Source organism: Meriones unguiculatus, chromosome 6 (genome assembly GCF_030254825.1).
Source record: "Meriones unguiculatus strain TT.TT164.6M chromosome 6, Bangor_MerUng_6.1, whole genome shotgun sequence".
Taxonomy (NCBI): domain Eukaryota; kingdom Metazoa; phylum Chordata; class Mammalia; order Rodentia; family Muridae; genus Meriones; species Meriones unguiculatus.
Genome location: NC_083354.1, coordinates 28640279 through 28662343, shown reverse-complemented (window position 1 = coordinate 28662343; position 22065 = coordinate 28640279). Strand labels below are relative to the sequence as shown.

At 42.9% G+C, this 22065-nt stretch overlaps 1 pseudogene; it reads right to left on the bottom strand.

Moving 5' to 3' along the window:
* The window catches only part of LOC132654905 (baculoviral IAP repeat-containing protein 1b-like), a 45545-nt pseudogene that overhangs the window by 17048 nt on the left and 6432 nt on the right, over positions 1-22065 (bottom strand).

Here is a 22065-nt window from a genome sequence, read left to right as displayed (position 1 = left end):
GGCCTGCTCTTTGATCACCTCCCCCTGAGTGGGAAGCAGCCTTACCAGGCCACAGAAGAAGACAATGCAGCCACTCCTCATGAGACCTAACAGACTAGGATCAGAAGGACGAAAAAGAAACCCTACCCTACCAGTGAACTTGGGGAGGGGCATGCTTGGAGAAGGGGGAGGAAGAGAGGAATTGGGAGGGGAGGAAGGAGGGAACTAGAGGGGGGATACAAAGTAAATAAAGTGTAATTAAAAATAAAATAAAAATTAAAAAAAGAACAACACAATGTAACATTTTTTTTTACATGGCATTAGGCATTGTAAGCAATGGAGAGGTTATTTAAAATATATGAGCATGTGTGGGGTCACGGGAAAACACTGCACCATTTTGTATCATAGAGTAGAGGATGTTCTAGTGTTTACAGCAGCAGCAGCTCCTGGAATGGACTGTCATGGAAGTAAAGGAAAACTGTACACACCTTGATTTGTTGTGAGTTCACTGCAGGAGGGGGAAGAGGAGGAGGAGGAGGAGGAAGAGGGGGAGGAAAATAATAAATTAAGAAATGCTTCTATAAACTTACCAAACTTTTCTGATGTTTTCTTATCTGGAAATTTTTGGCAATTAAGATCTCGTGTCTTCAGAGAAACAAAATGTGGCAATATGTTGACTGTGAAAGGAAAAATAAAATTTAGTTGGGTCAAACATGTTACCTATGACTCAGAGCAGTACTGTTGAGATAAGGAGTATTTAAAAAGTGATGAAAGGTGATATAATATTCAGAATTACTATGACTAAGTAGAAGACTCTGCTCTGAAAATGAAAGGTTTAAATTGTAAACAGATGCACTTCACTGTTGTGAAAGCCTCACTGATGATCCGGCGTGGTTACAGTTCCCACGACACCTTTGCATTTTAATTCTAGAGTATTGAATAACTGTACACAGGAGCATCTGAAGTCAAAGTTGTACAGTCCTTACCAAATGGTGTGGTTTCAAAGCATTGGCCAGAAAACTCAATCTCTCTGAGTTTATTGCAGGAAGCAAGTGCAGCCATGAGAGACTCACAATTCAAAAGGAAATCACATTTCAGATGGAAGACATGAAGATTTAGAGAGTTCTGAATCAATTTAACTGTAAAAGATGAAAGATTTTCAGAAATTAGAGGCTGAATGTTTCTATCAGAATTGGACCCTCAATCTATCAGTTCTAGCCCCAGTGATTAAACAGGCAGTGACACAACATTCATAATATAGTGACTCAGTGGCAAGTATCTAGAGCTCAGACTACGTTTGTTGGGCTCATGTTGTGTCTAATTGACACAGTCATATGAAAGAATAGCTTTCTATAAGGAACTGAATGAAAGTTTACCAGTGACATTTATGAACTCTATTGTTGGGGGTATGCCCCATGTTGGGTGCCAGCAGTGGTTCTCCTCCCTGGGGAACTGCTGGCCATAAGCCAATAAAAGCAGGAGGAGCAAAAGTTGAGATGCAGGCCTTTGAAGGCTGCTAGCATGATGGAAAATGCCCTCTGGGAACCACTTCAGGGAGACAGTTCAATTTTAATTCAAGAGAACAATTTTATACTCATTGGGGAGTGGGTGAGGGCTCTCAGGATACATGTACATAATTGGCACTTCAAGGATTCTTGATTTACACTAAACAGGATGCTCCTACCAAAAGAATGGGAACACAGTACCTAATTATCATATGGGCATAGGAAAGGGAGAGCTAGCAGGCAACTGTGCCAACAGCCATATATCAGATATGGTTAGAGGAATCTATGCCTAAAGATACTTTCCAGATGAGGTCAGACAGAGAGTAGGAGGCCCTGCTGGGAAGAGGAAGTCCTTCATCTAGTGCCAAACTCAGAATGGCTATCTGGACTGGGAAGACTGCAACCTCAAACAGCAGGGTCCTACCAACAGGAGAGGAAGTGTTAGGAGTGTAAAGCTCAGGCTGTGCAGTCAAACCTTCTGTTTGGAGACACATTTCCTTAGCCCTGAGTCATCCCTGACCTCATTTCCCCAGCTGACAATCAGCAATAATCTTCATACCTTCTCTCACACAGGGGCTGTGAAGACTGAGTCAGCGGTTGTGAAGGGCTGAGAACAGTTCCCCACACATTAAAGAGTCGGGTAACAAATAAATCTCTGCCCTCTTAAGGAGGAAGAGCAATGTTCCCACACCTTCCCATGGACACAGTTCACGCTGTGAAGCCCAGAGAAGGTTTAACTAATGATTAGTTAATAGTTCTAACAATTACTAGCCAACTAGCTTTTCCAGCTGAGACATGAGCTGGAGATCCAAGCACCATCCTTACCTAGTCTGGAGAGGTCAGACTCTGTAGAAGTTTGGATGGATAACTTATTCATGTGGTGGAGGTTTGGGAACTCTCCAGGAAGGATTGAAAGCACATCTGCTTTGCCATGTAGTCTCACTGACAGTTCTTTCAGGCCCAGGAACTTGTTCAAGTTAGCAAAGAGTTGATCTGGAAACCAGCACATAGTTCTCATCACTCAAGGTCCCCAGTGGAAGTTCTCAAGTGTGCTGTGATCTTCAGCCATTTTCATGCTTTCAAGATGAAGTTTCTCAGACTTCCTAACACCAGTCTAGGAAGCACATCCAGGAAGATATTGTCAGCTACAGTATCTGCTGATCATAAACTACAGGGAAAGCCCCGTACTGGTCACTAAAATTACAAAATAAATAAAGCTTCTCTCCAACTAACAGCATGGGAACGTCTGACTTTGAACATGCGAAAAGGGTGCAGTTGGACTCTCACTTCCAATTCATGAAAGCTAACTCAAAGTGAACTAATGACAACTATAACAACTAACATTAGAACTCTTAGAAGAAAACAAGCAATTTTCACAACCTTGGGCTTCACCATGAATCCTTAAATATGACTTACTGACTTACTAGAATATATTTACGATGAAGCAGATGAAAGGGAAAAATAAGACTAAATGAGATTTGCACCTTGTAGGTGGGGAAGTATAATGAAGAAGCTACCATGAAACACAGCGGGGAATTTCCTCAGCAGGTTAAACAGGAAGAAGGTGTGGTGGCTCACAGATGTGACCTCAGTGGCTGGGAGACTGAAAAAAAAAGGGGTTACCATAGCTCAGGGCTAGCCTGTGTTGTATGGTAAGTCCCAGGGAAGCTTAGCCTATAGAAGGGATCTGTCTCAGAACACTGAGCCTCGGTCTCAAATGCCATATGAGCAGGAAATTCCTAAACAAGAGGGGTGTATGGCACAGGGATACGGCTCAGTGAGAAAAAGGACTTGTACCAAGCCTGCCAACCTCATTTTGATCCCTAAGCGCCACACGGTGGATGGAAGGGAAAAATGGCATTCCTGAGGTTGTCCCTGCCCCCCTATACGCATGCTCTGACATGGTTCCGTGCCCATGCACACATCTGCAAATACACACACACACACACACACACACACAGTAAAAAACAAAAAAAAAACATTCAGATATAGACAAGAAAAGCATTCCTAAGCATTTAACACACAGCTAAAGACAAGAACTAGACTAGTTATGATTATGAAATTTTTAAAAAAACCGAACATTTACAGGACTGTCGAAACTTCTAAGTAACGATAAACAAATTTAATGAAAGTCAGATGAAGCCTGTACTGAAAATAACCAAATATTACCTAATGTTAAACACAACTAATAGGAGATATTTTTCCTAGTTGGTTTCTGTCAACTTGAAACAGGCTAGAGTTATTAGGGAAGAGGATCCTAAATTTGGAAAAAATCCCCTAAATTAATGATTGATGAGCAAGGGGCCAACTCAGTGGGGATGGTTGTGCTGCTTTGGGCAGGTGGTCAGGAGTTGAAGAAGAAGGCAGATATGTAAGCAGCCATGGAAAGGAAGCCAGAGTCCTCCCTGGTCTCTCCTGTTCCTGCCTCCAGGTTCCTGCTTGCATTCCCTCTGTGACATCCTTCAGGGGTGAACTGTGCTAGCCGGGAGGTGTAAGATGTGATAAACCCTTTCTTCCCCCAAGTTGCTTCTGGTCAGAATCTTTTGTTACAGCAACAGAAACAGAAGTAATACTGTATTGTTCCTACTTTTTAATTCCTTTTCTGGAGAAGCTAACCCCCTCCTCCTTCTCGAACCCAGAATGCAGATATCTCTTCAGCAACATTGCACACACAGTCCAACATTGACTAATAACAAGCAGTTCAAGTACCCTTAAAACCTCTCAAGCAATGAAACACGAAAGCTATTCTTGAATTATGTGAAACCCATTCTATAATTCAGGACCTTCCAATGATCTATTCACTGCCCCAACAGTGAAAGCATTTAAACTTCTCCTATAAAGGAACACTTATGAAGAGATGAAACTGAAGTTTCATTCATCTAAAACTAAGGATGAGAAAATGGAGGCATAAAGTTATTGTGTAATTTAAATGATGATTTCTGTACACCCCCCCCCCATATCTGGTTGCAACCCTTGTTCTGAGAATCTCCTGTTTCCATGTTGTGTAAACACTGCTCCCCAGTTGTCCCCTAGTATGTCAATAACGCAAATTACACAATACTGAGCAGTCATTACTCTATTCTTAAACCCTCTAGGCTAGTTTGGCTTCTTCCCCGCATAAATCCTTGACATACTTGCACTTTATGGTATTCTCTGCTCCAGCTGCTCTCTCTTCATGTCTCTTGGACCTCTGCCCATGGCTGGAAATTCCCTACTTCCTCCTCTAACTCTTCCCCTCCTGGAGAGCAAGAAGTCCAGCCCTATTCTCTCCTCCACTCAGCTCTTGGCTGTAAGCTGCTTGTAATTTCTCTTTTCTCATAGGCCATTGTTCTATTCGAATAGGTTGATTAGTCAGCCTTAGCAGGAAGGCCATTGGTGTTGTGTCAGCAGGGTCTCCTCCTTATGACCTTGGAGAATCAGCTCGTGCTGTGTTCTGTTTATGGACAACTTGGACAGTTTTACTACCTTTGTCAGGAACATCCCTGATTTTTTGGCTTGTCTCTGCAGTTGGAGGAATGGCAATCCATGCTTCTTACTGTTGAAACAGATCCCTCCCCTGTAAATTCATGGCTGCATCTATCATATATGGCCTTAATTTTCCTGTTGGGATTTCTGGCCCTACACATTTAAGACATTTTAGGCTTTGTTTTACCTGCGACAGTGACACAATTCCCAGGAGCTGTGTAGATACATTTTTAAGTGACCAAATTGGATACCAGGAGTCTTGGAAAATTATTGTTACATATGCTCCAGGAGACACTAATCCTTCCACCTCAATGATATCTAACTGTAATTCTAATTTTGGCCTTTTATCATTTATAGCGTTTGCCAAAATATCTGTATTTCCATCTTTAGTGCCTCTTGTTTTATCCCCTAGGAGCATCTTTATCTCCTTTAAATGGTTTATCTAAGTTTTTAATAGCCCTGTTTGTCCTATCAGGCCTTGAATTTTCTATTTTTTTTTTTTTTTAGAATAATCCTCTTTTGGTGGGCAGGAAACTAATGGTTCATGTTTTTTTTTCTGTCAGACCTTGAGTGAAGTCCCTTAGTCAGTTTTCTGAAATTAAGGAATTGCCTTGGATAACTTGCATTAAGGAGCCATATAACCATTCCTTACCATCTTTGACAATATCAATTCCTCTAGTCCTATTTCATTAATGCATAAGTGAAGCCTCATCTTTCCACCATGCCAGCCATTGCAATTAAGAGCTAGGCTCTAGAATGGCTGTCATCAAATCTCTCCAGTCTTTTGGAGTTATGTAATTCCATGTGGCCCAGTTATTAAGTATTTGTTCAACGCATGGTGAGTGTAAGCCACAACTTGTTTTTCCCCTTAAGCCTTTTAAAATCTTGAGCCTTTATAGATTTCCATCTGAATTCTTCATCATGAGACATGAGGAGAGAGCAGCTGGAGCAGAGAATGCCATAAGTGCAAGTATCTTGGGGATTTACATGGGGAGGAAGCCAGATTAGCCTAGAGGATTAACAGTAGAGTAACTTCTCAGTACTGTACTGTAAGCTGCTTTATTGGCCTATCAGGCAACAACTGGGGAGCAGTGTTTACACAATACTGAGGCCGGAGATTCTCAGAACAAAGACTGCAACCAGATGTGGGGAGTACAGAAATCAGAATTTGAATTACACAATAACCTTATGCCTACAAGAAAACAGAGTCAGCCAGACTGCTTGTGAAAGCAGACTCAGGGATACCTGGTAACTGGTTCATCCCTGAGACCTCAAGAGACTGCAGGGCAGGCAGGGTGAGAAGCAGCTCCTGTTCTGCTGTGCTGAGCTTCAGCCTGCACACGGAGCACTTGGTGACAGAGATCTTATTCAGCTCTAGAACCGGGTGGATGCTTTCAAGAAAGCTACTGCTGTTGGACAAGCAGAGCTCAATATTCTGTGAAGCTGAGAAGACTTCCATTAGGACCTGGAGCAGTGCTTGGTCTGCTGGGCCCATGTCGGTCACTGCAACTTCCAACCTAGGGATCTTGTGTGGCTTGGGTGACAGTGTCCAATAGCCAGTACTGATATTCGGTGGGGCCTGGTGTCGGATATCCTCATAGTTCCTCACGATCTCTTCTTTTTCAGCCAAATCTTTCTTGCATTCATTCACGGGTTGAAAGGCTGATGCATAGTCCTGATCTACAGTTGGTGTCTGTAATGTTTCCAAACTTTTTTCTATTAATGACAAATATATTTGCTGTACCCGCTTATTTCCATTTATTGAGACCTCAATACTCTTCAATAATAACAGGCTTTCTGGGTGCTCCCAAAAGTACTGTAAATTCAATACTTTTAAAGTCAGTGTTCTTCCCAGAAGAAATCGCAAAATCAATGGAGAACATGCAGAAACTGTGTTGCTTTCATAAGCAAAGTTTAAAGCAATGCTCACTAAATACTCTGAAATTAATGAAGAGAAAAGTTTAGGAGATAACTGCCACAATCCTCTAATGGAGTCCATCCACAGTGAAGCTTCTGGGTGGAGCTTCATGTAGTCCTCATCGTCAGAAATGTTCTCCAGCGACTCTTTCTCATCCACCAACTGAAGCAAATGAGACACAACCTCTGGCCCTGCCCTTGATGAAGGGTGGCTGGAGACATACTTCAAAAAGTTGTTGTAGGTGGTCAGAGCCTTCAAGGGCGAGTTAATTTGTCTCAAATAATGAATTCCCAGATCTTGGTCTTCCTGCCTGTCTGAACCCAGGAGTTCAGTCAGCCTCACGGCACCAAGAAATTCTTGGAAGAGAGGACTTAAAAACCGGTAGACTGGTCTCAGCCTCTGGGCGGTGAATTTGCTCATCAAGCAGGTGGTCAGGTCTTCATCTTCATCCACTCCAGCCTCTGTGAGGTCATCATTGTTGAACTCAAAGCATGAAGAAAAACACTCTCTCAAGGCCAGCTGCCCACATGAGGACACAGTGGCCTTGAGGGCCTCAGCTGCAGCTTTAAGGACAGGTACTTCATATAGGACTTGAAAATGGCCACATCATGAAAGGGCTGGTCAGATGGATTTTGAAACCAGTCAGTACAGACGGCTGCCATGAAGAGAGGAGTTTTGTGAATTCCTCTCAGATGTTCATTCTTTCCAAAGTAATTGAAAAACCTTTGTACACGGATTATATTATGTGAAAAGAACTTCCATAATACAGAGACAGTATTATAGAAAGGAAACTCTTTGATCTCTAGAATTGTATCCAGATATGGACGGATGGACCTGGCCCTGTTTGTATGGACAGCGATCAATAAGCAGGTTCGTGACAAGTAGTTTTTTGTAATCAGTGTCTCTAGGGCTTGGGGGAGCGAGTCCACCCCATCATCCAACAGGAACAGCACCTGGTGTTTTAACTGGTGGATGATGATGCTCAGGCATGCTTCACTAATACAGCCTCCTGCCTCTAGGAGTTGGGCACAGATGATGCTGGCCAGACCCTGATCTGGTCTGGTGGAACTAACAGAGAGATGGAAGACCAGCTGGAACCTGTTCAACAGGGGACAGCACCCTGATGCCCAGAGAAAAGCTATTTTCTTCAGGAAGGTTGTCTTCCCACTGCCAGCTTCCCCCTCCACACACATGACGGAGCTGTGATTGGTGAAGACCTCGGGGATCGTCAGGGCCCCTTGCATTGGCCTGCTGATGTGCTTTGAAACGATGGACACATCACAGCCAAGCAAGTGGTCAGTGCTTTGGCTGGAGCACACCTCTGGCAAATTCATGTGGCAGAAAGTGGCTTTGGTATAGGCGCCTCGTAGCTGCTCACTCAGACTCTTTGCCTCTTGAAACCACTGGGCTTCCCTCAGAGCCAAGCCTGTGGAGAGAAGAGAGGCAGAGGAAGTTGTATCTTCACATCTCTTTGATTGCTTTGTTTGTCTGCTAAGAGTGGATTAGGACTCTCCTCTCCTTCCCATGACCCCCCTCCATACCCTAAGGTTCTTTCATCTTTCCATAGCATCAGAATGTTGGGTACTATTTCTAAGGCCTCTCATTTGACAGGTTCTTGGATATCCTGGCCCCCTAATTTCCCTTTAGGATCTCAGGAGACCAGCCTGCTGCATGATGCCTTAACACTGGCTGCTTTGGATCTGGCATGAGGACTGCTGTCTGTAGTCCTGCATTTACTCTCAAGATGCCACGGGAGTGCTCTCCTCTAGGAGCTCCTCAGACAATTAGAAATATGCTTTCCTGTCCAATGTGCAAATACACAGAATCCCATGTGCTTTCAAGCTCTTACCGGCCTCGGTGGGATGAACTGGGTCCTCGTGATTGCTTTCACTTGTGATTTCCTTTGAAACAGAAATCCTTTTATTAAATCATAACTGGGTCTTGATTTAAGAGTGGGCATTGTATTATTACTGAGGATCTTCTAAACATCTTCTAAACCCAGCCTACTCAATTCCGATAAAAGGAAGGCATAGTCCAGGTATGAAAGAATAAATTTCACATGTGTGCAGTAGTCATGTTCCTAGATGGTACATGCATTTTACACACATCTTCTGTATGGGTGAGGACTTTGTGAGTTATCAGAACTGTAATATCTAGGACAAGAAGAGTACTGCAAAGTTCATCCAGCATTCCTCCTTGCTTAGTCATTACTAACTACATGTTTAATACCATACACAGGGATGGATGCAGACAGATTATTAAACACACACTTTTTTTTTTTTATTTGAGACAGTGTCAGGTAGTGTCTGGAATTCCCTATGTAGCCAAGGGTAATGTTGAAGTATTTGTCTGCCTTTCTCCATTTCCCAACTGCTGGTATTATAGGCATGAGCCTACACACACCCTTGGCTTTGATACCATTTTTTTTTCCTTTTCTTGAACTCCAAACATCTTACTATACCTCATTTTATTCAGAGCTAAAGACCTTTTTGTGTCTATTAGGGAACCATATGATATCTGAGTTACATCCTCTGCACTTGCAATGCCAGCCCCACATCTGACAAAGGGCTGATATCCAAAATTTATAAAGAAGTCAAGAAACTAAACATCAACGAACCAAATAACACAATTAAAATTTGGAGTATGGATCTAAATGGAGAAATCTTGACAGAGGAATCTCTAATGTCTGGGAAGCACTTAAAGTTCAACATCCTTAGCCATCAGGGAAATATAAAAGAGAACAACTCTGAGATTTCATCTTACACCCTTGAGAATGTCTAAGATCAAAAACTCAAGCCACAGCTCATGCTGGTGAGGATGTGGAACAAGGGAAACATTTCTCCACTGCTGGTGGGAATGCAAACTTATACAGTCACTTTGAAAATCAATTTAGCAGTTTCTCAGAAAACTGGGAATAGATCTACCTCAAGACTCAGCTATACCACACCTGGACATATACCTAAAGGATGCTTCATCCTACCACAAGGACAATTTCTCAAGCATGTTCATTGCTTCTTTATTCATAATTGCCAACTGGAAACAACCTAGACGCCCTTTAATGGAAGAATGGCTAAAGAAAATGTGGGATATTTGCATGATGGAGTATTATTAAAAACAATGACAGAATGACATTTGCAGGCAAATGGACGGAACTAGAAAATACCATCCTGGTAAGATAACTCAGAATGATAAACATGGTATGTTCTCACTTATAAATGGATATTAGCTGTGATGTAAAGGATAACTATGATACAATCCACAGACCCAAAGAAACTAATTAACAAGGAGGGCTCAAGTGGGGTTGTGTGACTCTCATGGAGAAGGAGAAATAGAATAGGCACTGTGGGTGGATGGTAGGAGGAGACTGGGTCAGGGCAGAGGTAGGGATGGGGACAGGAGGGATCAGGTGTGGGGAGGATGGAGAGAGTACTGGGAGAGTCAACTGCAATAGGGGGTCTCTCTGGGACAAGCTAGAAACCTAAGGCAATAGAACCTCCCAAGAATCTCTGAGGGTGACCGTAGCTAAGACTCCTAGCAATGGGGAACATGGATCCTGAAGCAGCCATCTCCTGTAACCAGGCAAGACATCCAATGGAGAGATTGGGACATCAACCCAGCCACAAAATCTTCGACCTACAATTTGTCCGACTTACAAGGGGTAAAGATGGAGTAGAAATTGAGGGAGTACCCAACAATGACTGATCCAGCTTAAGACCCATTCCATGAGAGGGAGCCTACCACTGTCATGATTAATAATATTCTGTTATACTTGCGGACAGGAGCCTAGTATAACTGTCATCAAAGAGGCTTCACCTAGCAACTGATGGAAACAGATGCAAGACCCACAGTCAAACACTGGGTGAAACCTGGGGAACACAGCAGAAGAAGGGGAGGAAGGATTGTAGGAACCAGAGGGGTCAAAGACACCACAAGGAAACCTATAGAATCAACTAAACTAGTCCCATGGGGGCTCACAGAGACTGAACCGCCAACCAGGCAGCATGCATGGGACTGATCTAGGTCCACTACATGTATGTAACAGTTGTGTAGCTAGTCTTCATGTAGGATTCCTAACAGCAGGAGTAAGGGATGTCTCTGACTATGTTGCCTGCCTTTGGAATGGACTCCGTTCCCCTATTTGGGCTGCCTTGTCTAGCCTCAACAGAAAAAAAATGTGCCTACTATAACTTGATATGCCAAGGCGGTTGATATCCACAGGAAGCCTCCCATTTTCTGAAGAAGAAAAGAAGAGGAGTGGATAGGGGTGTGGGGGAAGGGCTGGGAGAAGAAGAGGAATGAAAAACTGCAGTCAGGATCTAATTAATTATTTTAAATAAAAATTCCAAATACAAGAGATTTATCAAGGGAACCCAAAATTGCTCTGCTGTTTTGTTTTCCTTTATTTTTCTCTATTGTAATCAGCTTAAACTTTTTACATAACTATAGCTCCTCCGTTGAGACCTACTGTAGTTCTTAGCATAACTTTAGCTCTTCTGTTAACAACTGCTGTCTCCTTTAGCATATGAGAAGCCATTTTACTTCCAAGTATCCATTTTGATCATAAGGTAAAATTGAGTTCAAGTTCTCAGGCCTAAGTGCCTGAGACCAGGGTCCACTCCAATAGTTCAATAATTGGTGTTTAGAATAAAATAATAGATGATAAATGCATGTTCTGCTTGAGTTAAAGATAAATGTAAGTTCTGTTAGAAGTAAGATCGAAACATCCTATGTTCCTTACTCCCAGAAAGCTGGAAAGCCCGCAAGAACTCCCCTACCCTAAATTCCAGACAATCAGCTTAAAGTACTTTTTCTAACTACCTAGATACAATGAACATGAAACAAAAATTAATTCTTCTCAGTTGAATCAACATACTGTACCTGAAAAAAATGATTTTTCCTTCTTGGTTGTGGTTTTTTCCTTTGAACACTCACTTTGAAAATGGCTCAGCATCACTGCCTGGCTCCTGAGACCAGAGGTGGCCCTGGCTGGTCAGTTTTTGTTTGGCATTCAATATGCTTCTTTCATCTGAGTCTGGTCAGTGTGGGCTACTCCTGAACCCTAACATTCTCCATTGTTTTGTTGGTGTTTTTTGTTTGGTCTTGTTTTTGATTTTGAGGCGGTGTCTTATACTATTGTCCAGGCTAATGTTGAACTCCTGACAATTCTCCTGCCTCAGCTTCCAGAGTGCTCTTTTCCAGGTGTGAGCCACCGCACCCAGCTTTGTTCTTTCTTCTGTGGGGTGTGAACCGGCATACTTACCATTGCAACAAAATGACAGTCTAGGTTGCTTGTGTCACAAGTGAACTGATAGTTAGATTGTATCTCAGAGAAACAGACTGTCATCTGACTTCATGATTTTACTGGCCTTTTGCCTTCTAGCCAGGGATGTACCCGGGTCATAGATTCCTTGCTAGCATGCAGAGGAGCTTTGTTTTTATCTGCTCAACTGCAGTAAAGAACACACATCAAATCACAAAACACAGACTTGTAATCTCTGCGTTTGGAAAACTGAAGCAGGAGGATCATAAATTCCCAGCCAGTCTGGGATTTGAACACGGCAAGTTCAAAGTCAGCCTAAACTACACAGTGAGACTCTGTCCCAAACAAAACTCCAATGAAATGAAATGTAACTTGCCTTGCACATCTCAGAAGTAACAAGTCAAGCCTACTATCTTCAGTGGGCTGGAGACCGGGTCTGCTTAGTCTGGATGTTTACCAGGAATAAGTCTGAAATTTCATCAATAGACTTCTTATAGGAGAAGGGCTGACTGTACATTTCATGAAGCTTGATATTGTGTCTCCTTCGTTCACTGTGAAGTTCCTGTCTAACGTGGCACTTGATAGTGCTTCTTATATTCTCGTGGACTCTATCTAATTATGATACATTTACAATTGACAATTGCGGCTCAATCCCAAGATCATGTGTTGCTGAGTCAGAGAAGGGGCGGGGCTCATTACCCTGGATTCCAGAAGTGCATGGTGGCTCTCAGGGGCTGGAATCACTTCTGCAGAGGACTTCAGGTTTTGAAGAAATACGCAACTATGCAGAGAAGGTAAAAGTCATAAAATAGTTCCATGAGATAAGGATTTGTATTTGCTTTTTAAAAAAACATGAAGATCAGGACCAGGTGTGAGGACTGGCTTTAGCTCTGAGGTTTCCTTGGCAAAGAGACGGTTGTGTCAACCCACACCAGCCACTTAAAACGGAACGAGTGAGTGTCTAGTTCAAGACCCGCTGGCGCTTCCTAGTCCTTTATATCTGGAGCACAAATCTGTTGTGGGTGGCGCAGCAGGTGGGAGGCGTTCCCGTGTGCCCAGACACTACCCGAAGAGCCCACCGAGTTTCACAGCACCAATGTTATAATAACACATCCTCCCCAGCATGTTTGGTATAAGTAAGGAAGTTGGTCGTGGAAGGGGGAGGGTTAAGAAAGAAGGGATGAGGGGTGCCCCAGAAAGAAACAGAGGGAGGGAGAAAACGCAAGAAAGTCAGTGGACTTGGGAAGGGGCATGGGAGGAGACGAGGGAGGTAGGAAAGAATTGGGAGAGGAAGAGTCAAGGGGCTACAGCAGGGATTCAAAGTGAATGAACTGTAATTTATAAAAATATAAATAAAAAAAGAAAGTCAGAGAGAGAGAGAGCAGTGATGGGCGGGTCCTTTATATCTGGAGCAGGCCTGGCTTGCACCTGGTAGAGGCAGGTGATGACATCAGAGGTTGCTAGGCAATCTAGTCTAACATTAAGTATGAAGCAGAAAGCGAACATTTTCAATGATTCTGTTAGTCTTGCATCGTGTAAGTCTCTGGGTTCCAATAAGAATGCATGTGGTTTGTAAAGTAATGGTGAGGATATTGGGGGAGTGTGTTGGGGTGAGAACAGAGTTAGTGCCTGTCCATGAAACCAGCTGAAATAATCTTAAAGAATAGAAAATAGTGACACAGCACTGTGGGTGCAGAGGCAAGAGGATAACTAGGGCTCACTGGATGCTAGCAGGTTCAGAGAGAGACCCTGCTTCAAGGGAACAAGAGGGTGACATAAAGGAGAGGATACTCCCTGTCTCTATTTGGCCCTATGTAGAACACACAATGCACACACAAACACACATTACCTAAGTGAACAAGGTAAAAAATAAATAAAAGTTTAAAGACTAACTAATGAGAAAACTCTAGAGCCATGGAAAAGGAACAACAAAGGACATTAAAAATTACTAAACAAAGTGTACAATTAAAAATTTAGTTAACAGTAATTTTTAACCATATCAACTCTTGTCAAACTGTCAGAAACAAACCCACAAGATCCAAGTGTGCCAACTACATGAAATTCACATTAAGTATCAAAACATAGATATCACACAAATAAAATTTTAAGGTAGATATCCAGAGCTTAGAGATGGCCCAGTTGGCAAATGCTGGCTGGGCAAACATGGAGACTGGACTCAGAGCTCCAGCACCTGTGTAATAGTGAGGCAATAGGGACAGTGTAATCTTAGTGCTGGAGAAGGAGAGACAGGAAGACTGTCGGGGCTCAATAACCAGCCAGTAAGTCTCATTGGCCAGCTCCAGGCTTAATGAGAGACCTGTCTTACAAAATAAGTTGGACAGAAATACAGACCTATTTCTGAATACACAGAACACGTTGCTTTCAGGACAGAGAAGAATCAAGTTGGAACTGATTCAAAATTTCCTCCCTGCTGTCTCCCTGTCACAGTACTGGAAGAGGGTTTGCAGTCTGCTGGGGGAGGAAGGCCACCTGCATTCTACAACATCACCATCATGCCAGACAAGATGAGGCCAACGGTGAAGAGTGGCCTGAATCTTTGGGGATAACCGACTGCTTTTGAATTGGACTTGAGGCTGTTTCACAGATGCTCTGAACCTGGTCAAGCTGGGTGTGGTGGTGCAGGCCTGTAAATCTCAGCACTTGGGTGTGAAAGACAGGTGGATCTCTGGGTCAAAGGCCAGACTGATCTACAATAGCAAGGTCAGAACAGAAAGGGCAACACAGTGAGACCCTATTTCAAAAAGGCAAAAAGAAAGAAAACAAAAACCTAAACTAAACCTGGTCAAAAGCACATGGCCCAGAAAGTCTATAAAGGTCTTAGCAGGGCAGTGTCTACTAATGCTATATGGCTTAATAGACATCCTGTCAAATTGCCTTCTAAATATTTATGTTCCTATAAAAAGAATGATGCTGCTTTGAACCTTGGCTAGATAAGCTTCTCACTGCAGTGCAGAAAATAATTGATGATCGAGTTCTCAGCTCTGAATGAGGCATCTATATAAACCTCCCACAGAGGCTCTGGGGACATCTGGGAAAAAATGTTTGAATTGCTGTGAAATGCTGCCTGCTGAGCATTTTGACCATCACATTCATGAACCCTCATCTGTGGTTACCTGAGTAAGACCACACAAGACCAAGTCTACTTCATCCCAGAACCAGGAATCTGTCTGGCACCTGGGCCATTTTTTCCCTCTTACTCAGTTTGGTCATTTGTCTGCTCAGCTGAGGTTCTCCCTGTGTTGCTCTTGTTCGTCCATAAGTGCTGATCAAAGTGCAGAGCTTTCTGAGCCACGGTTTGGAAGCCTTGTCTTTTTTTAAAAGTATGTTATTCTTTGGAAATCACAGAAATGTGCACAATGCATGTGGATTATATCAACCCCCACTGCCTTTCTTCAGTTTCCCCAGACTCCTCCTAAAGTCAGGTCACCTCCCAGCTTCGTATCCTCTTTTAACTGAATTCCATTAGTGCTGCTCATGGGTGAGTGGACACAGGGCCATCCAGCAGAGGTCGGGAAACCTCAAGGCCCAAGGGCTGAACAAGTGTCAACAGCTCCCCTCCTACAGGTGGGGCTTGGCTTGGCTGGATTTGGGGCAGGCTTGTATGGATAGGCAAGCACAGCAACTATGAGTTCCTGAGAGAAGGATCCTGCTGTGCACAAAACAAGACAAACCCAAGACAAAGTCCTCTGGCTCTTCTGACCTCTTGGGCCCTCTTCTGCAAAGGCCCCTGAGTTTGGGAGGAGGAAGTGTTCCCTCAGGAATGAGCACACCCTGTCACTTACTGTCTGTACTTTGACCTTGTTGTAAGTCTCTGGAATTCTGTTCTGTTAAGGTCTGAATATATGTTCATTCCAGACTCCCATTAGCAACTAAGAGCCCTGGGATGTCCTAGAGAGACACTTGGATGAAAGGATATGGTTGTGATTGCCAGTGATCATTTTATATCTTGTCATTGTCTATCTAAACAAGATCTGGGGATGGTGGAGCATGGCTGTCATCCAGCACTTCGGATGTGGAGGCAGTAGGATGAGTTTAAGGCCATCCTCCCTAAACACTGAGTTGGAGGCCATCCTGGGTTATCTGACACTGTGCCTCAAAGACCTCTCTCCAGCTGCCCTTCCCCAACACAAAGAGTCACTAAGCCAGGTTATGATAGCACATGCCTGCTCTTCTGGTATCCATGAGATGGAGGCAAGAACATGGGAGTTCAAGGGAAATCTGAGCTATACTGAAAATTGAGATCCGCTACACAGTGAAATCTTTTCTTAAATTGCCTTTTTAAAAAAAAAAACAACAGAGGTTCTCTGTGTAGCTATGACTGTACTAGGACTCTCTCTGTAGACATAATAGAATATTTTGTCAAACAATATAAGGGTTGGAGCTATAGCTCAGTAGCAATGTACTTCTCGCTTTTTGGTTCATCCTAGGGGGAAATATGGGTAAAACAAGAGTTTCTGGAGGTTGTCACTGGTTTAGTGTGTAGTTAGCAATCATGATACTCTGGATTCAATCTTTCTCTCTCCCTCTCCTTTTATGTCTGTCTGTCTGTCTCTCTCTCTCTCCAACAGACATACAGACACACACAGCAAATATAGAGCTAAGACAAAAAACAAACAAAAGACCACCAAAGAAGAGCAGGCAAAGCTGAAAGTTTATGTAGATGTGTGTGTGTGATTGTGCATGTGTTTGGTAAAAGGACAGTGAACTGAAAATCAAGACTGTGTTTGCCCCTGGATGAGAAGGACAAACATCAACCAGGAAAAGGGAGTGGCACGGTGGCCTCTAAGGCACTGAGAGACCTTGACTTCTTGACTTTAGCACTCAGCTCCCAGGCTTTATTGTTAGTGTCCTTTCAACCAGATACGTAATTACAGTAGATACGTGTTACATATGCTAGTTTGTAATTATAACAAAACAAAACTTCATCGACACATTATAAAACAACTTTTAAATATAACTAGATTGCCTCACTACTTACCATCCCAGGGACTGAGAAGACAGCCCCTGCAGTCTCCACAATTTTCTGCATACTATTTCCAAATTAGAAAAAGAAAAAGTAGAACCTGAAAAACTGTCTCAGTGGGAGAACAGTCATTACTCCTGCAGAGGACTCAGGTTTGCTTCCTAACACCCATATCAGGCAGTTCACAGTCTCCTGTAACTCAGTTCTAGGATATTTGATGCCCTCTTTCTGACCTCTGTGGGCATCAGGCATGCAAGTAGTACACAGATATACATGCAGACAAAACACCCATGCACATAAAGTCAAATACTAAAATAAAATAAAATAAAATAAAAATAAAGTCAAATACTTTAAAATGTAAGAGAAAAAGAAAAAAAGTGACCATTGCTGTCACTAGTCTTCTAACTTCAAAATTAAATGGAAATATTCTATGTATTTATTTATTTATTTAAGTTGAATAAAAGTTTTGCTATGTAGCCCTGGGCTGCTCTAAAATATGATTTTAGAAGGAAGAGGATTAAGTGGAGACAGAGGGAGATAAGAGAAGGTAAATGGAAGGATGGTGGTGACATGATTGTCATACACTGTAATATATATATATTTTTTGTGTGTAAAGTTCATAAATGTACATATATTAAAATGTCATTATTTTATATAATTAATATACACTAACAAAACATTTTTAAAGAATATTTTAAGGACTTGGGATGTTATTTCCATTCTATCTCAAGACCAGATAGTATTTAAATCTTTACATTTTAAAGTTTAATAATTAGATTTAAATAAATCTAGAACACAGCATTGGCTGCACACCAAACACACCTGAGGAGCTGAGCACAGTCTGCATAGCATTTCTAAGGTAGCATGAGCTACATAGAGAAATCTGTGTGCATATTGACTCAACCTAAATTAAGATTTAACTATGATGTCTAGCTAGACAGAGAGACTCTCATGTGAGGAAAGAAATGAAGATACATGGATGTATTCTTTGCAGTGGGAACCAGAGAGTGAGCAGACACTACCCACAGATAACAAACATGGACAGTGAGGGAATAACAGATGAAGTGAGTTCAAAGTCAAGAGAATTCACTTTGTTCACTTTGGGAAAAACTTGGTGTGGTCTGCTAATGGGTCGTCACCTTCCTCCCACTTCTCCATACATCCTCCACAGGAAAAACACCAGACAAGGTCCTTTATGCCTAGGAAAAGGAGATGGGGTCAGCTCAACAGCACGTACACCTGTTAACTCGCAAGAATTTGACTCCAGATTTCACTAGTGAAATCCTGCTTGCTCCTCCAGTTGGATTATGTGGCAATACCATGCACAGGAGGCAAGAGCTCACACAGGACTTTTAGTCCTTCCGTGGGGTGGTCAGCAACAGTCGCTGAAGGTTCCTGTGCACAGTGTGCGTTGATGAAACCTGTCCCAAACCATCATCCTGAAAGATTTGCCATCAGGTACTCGAGTAGGAGCTCCGTGAGAGCAGAGATTTCTGTCTGTTCTGGACAATGATGACACACGGGACATTCACAGACATAGGCAACCAATAAGCAATTGCTTACTGAGTAAATCGGAAGAATATACTTGTAGCTGGGGCAGGATGGAAGAGCAAACTTAGGAGCTTGTATGCAAGGCAGGTTATGAAGAATCCCTGTCTCTGCTCACATTTTTGCCAGCTCTCCTCCCCCAGAAATAGGAGTACTTCATCTGTGACACTCAGGCAAGGCTGGCAAGAGAAGACAATGCCACGGGTGGTGAGTTTTGTGCCAGTGGAATAGGCCTGTCAGATGAAGTGACCTCAGGATCCCCAAGCCCAGAGGCTGAGCACCGAGGGAATTATGGAAAACTGAAGGTCGTATGAGGCCCCAAAGAGATCCATGACAAATGAAAATAAAGAAAAGTGCAAGTCTGGGATTAGACTACTTGTCAGACACAAAATTCTGACTTGGGTGCTAAAGAGATGCTCAGCATGAAGAACACTGGCTGCTCTTGCAAAGGAGTTAGGTTTGTTTCCAGCACCACATGCTGGCTCACAGCAACTATATCTCCAGTTCCAGGATCCAACACCCTGGCTAGCCTCTGAGGGGACCAGGCAGGCATGTGGCACCCATACTTACATTCAGGCAACACTCACACTCAGAAATGTAAAAATAAAAGGGAAAAACCCAACTGACCTGTGTAGAAAAGTCCTGCTTTGACGAGAGCATCAACAGCCACAGGTGACTCGTGGGGCCAGTCCTTAAAAGTGTCCTTCCTCACTTCTTCATTAGCAAAGATGCTGTCATTGCAGTAAGCTTGGGGAAAAGATGTGGGTGAGAAGAGCAGGCTTTGATAACAAAGTTCAAGTGAGTTGTGTTTATAGGTGGGATGATCTTATGATCTGTGCTTGTGTCAGAATAATTGAGGGTGGTTAGAAGAGCAGGAAGAAATAAGAGATACAAGAAAGACCATGTTAGAACTGCTGGGCAAAGACTGCGGTATTCCATTCATTCTATTCATTTCTGTGCATGGTCAGTGTGTTAAAATGTAACTTAAGACTGTCCCCTGGTCATCTAGCATTGGGGTAGAGCAATATTGAGAGGAGATTCCTATTTCCAGAATCATTGTGAAGATTTGAGAAGGTCATTTCCCCTGTGGCTCCCTGAAAAACATTTGTTATGACAGCTTGCTTTTTGAGATGACCACATGTGTGTGTGTGGGGGTCTCCATTAGACTTTTTACCTCACCCTGGTCTCTGGACACTGGTACATGTCTTCTCCATGCTGTGAGCACGTGAAAATTAAATTCCCATTACCTTGGTCTGACAAGTTTTTCAAGATGAAAGCCTGCCCGTGTTCACATTTCATCCTAGGATTAGGATTTTTTTCCTTTTGCTTTAAGTATTTCATTGGCACAGAGAATACTATACTTTAATTTAATTAAGAAAAAATTTTAGAGTCTAGAAACATTTTGTATTTTACTTTTGACTTCATTAAGCCCTGAGATCATAGGGAATAGGTTATAATGTTTTCCTCAGTGCTCACCAGTGTGCTTTCTGGTTGTGAAGAGCAGGTTGGCACTTCAGACTTTCCTTAGTTTCCTTCTTTATCTCATCATTTTCTTTCACTACATCAGGAAGCTGTCTCAAGACTTACAATTCGGAGTGTTTCATGTGTGTGCAAGTCCGTTTGCATATACGGAGTCACCTCTATGGAAGTCTGAGGACAACCTTCCCTGTTTCTCTTTTAACCTGCTCATTTAACAATGATAAGAGTGCGCTGGGCAGGACTGTAGACTCTTCATTTTGCTAAGGTAGCATTCATGAGCAAGCCTTCTTCTGAGAAACCCATTTACCTATGTCCACAATGTCACCCTTCTTGTAGACTCTTGATCTTGTGGCCAAAGACACAGCTCTGCGTTCCCAAGACCTAGAGAACACTGCTTCTCCTTTTCCCCATAGTGTTTGCTATTTTAACAACTTATTAGAAAATGGTGTTTTCAGTCAGAAGGATGCCATGTGCGTGCTTGTAAGTATGTATGTATGTGTAGCCAGACATTTGAGTACTTTATTGGGTTCTTTTATCTACCACCGTTCTGCCCCTTCTTCCACCCTTCCAAACCCCCAACACTAGGTAAAAGAGAAAGAAGTTTAGAGGGGCTTCAATACTGTTAGAATACTACCTGATGGTTAGGGGCGTCGATTTCCTTGGAGCAATATTCAATTTCTTCCACTCATCTCTGCACACAACCGCGTGACAAAGAGCAACCAACCCCAAAAGCACCAGCCAGCGACTACCAGCAGCAGCTGCAGCAGCCAGCACCTCTACCAGAGCAGGAGGAGCAGCAGCCACAGCCACACTGGCAGCTCTAACATTTCTATACTCACTCAAGAGTCCCCAGAATTTCAAAAGTCTTACACTTGCAGAAACTACCTGCAGTTGGCCAAATCACACCCAAGCCAAAGTAGGAGGCAAATCAGAGTCAGCTTCTGGGGACAATCTAAAGCAGCCCCAGATCTCACATCTGCGATTAAAATGAAAACATATTCCCATAACTGTCTGTGTTTTTAAAGAAACCAAAATCCTCACTACATGTATGTGTGAGCGTTTTGCCTACATGCTTGTATGTCTACCACATGTGTGCCTGGAGACCTCTCTGGTGGCCAGAGAGGAAGTCAGATTCCTGTGAGAGGGGGTTGCAGATTGTTGTAAACTGCTACCACTTTGAACTGAACCTGAGTCCTCAGCAAGAACAACAAATACCCTTAACATCTGAGACATCCCTTCACCTTCTGTTTATGTGGGGGGTGAGACACAATGCGTTGCCATGTAGGCTAAGCTAAGCTATCCTTAAAATCATCCTATTTCTGCCTCAGCTTTCTTAGTGCTGGGATCACAGGCATGGAGTTCTACACTTGGCACTAACCTCATGCAGCCCATCCTGGCCTCTAACCTGTTACCATAGTCCTACCTGGGCAGAAGTGTCTCCTTCCACCTTCCAAGAGCAGGAATTCCAGGGATGAGCAGCCTCAGGTGACCATGGAATTCTTACTGTATTATGATTGTTTTTGTCCTGTCCAGTATCCCTTGTCCTCACGTACCTGACCTCTGCTGGGGCTGAACTCAGGGCCTATCCTACTTGCTATACAGATGTTCCCCAACTGAGCGAGATTCCTAATACTCGGGTTTTGTTTTCCTGTGGGTGTTGGGATGGAACCTAAGGACTTGCTCATGCTAGGCAAGGGAGCAACACACTCAGGCCTCTTGTCTCATTCTAATGTGGATATTCCTTATCTTCTTAACAGCACACAGAGCCATTTAAGAAAGCAAAACAACCAAAGTCATTCTCTATTACAGAAATCACTTATGAAAATAATTTTTAAAGAAAGCTGATGAGGACTGGAGAGATGGCTCAGTGATTAAGAGCACTTACTGCTGTTTCAAGAGTTCTGAGTTCAACTCCTAAGACCCACAA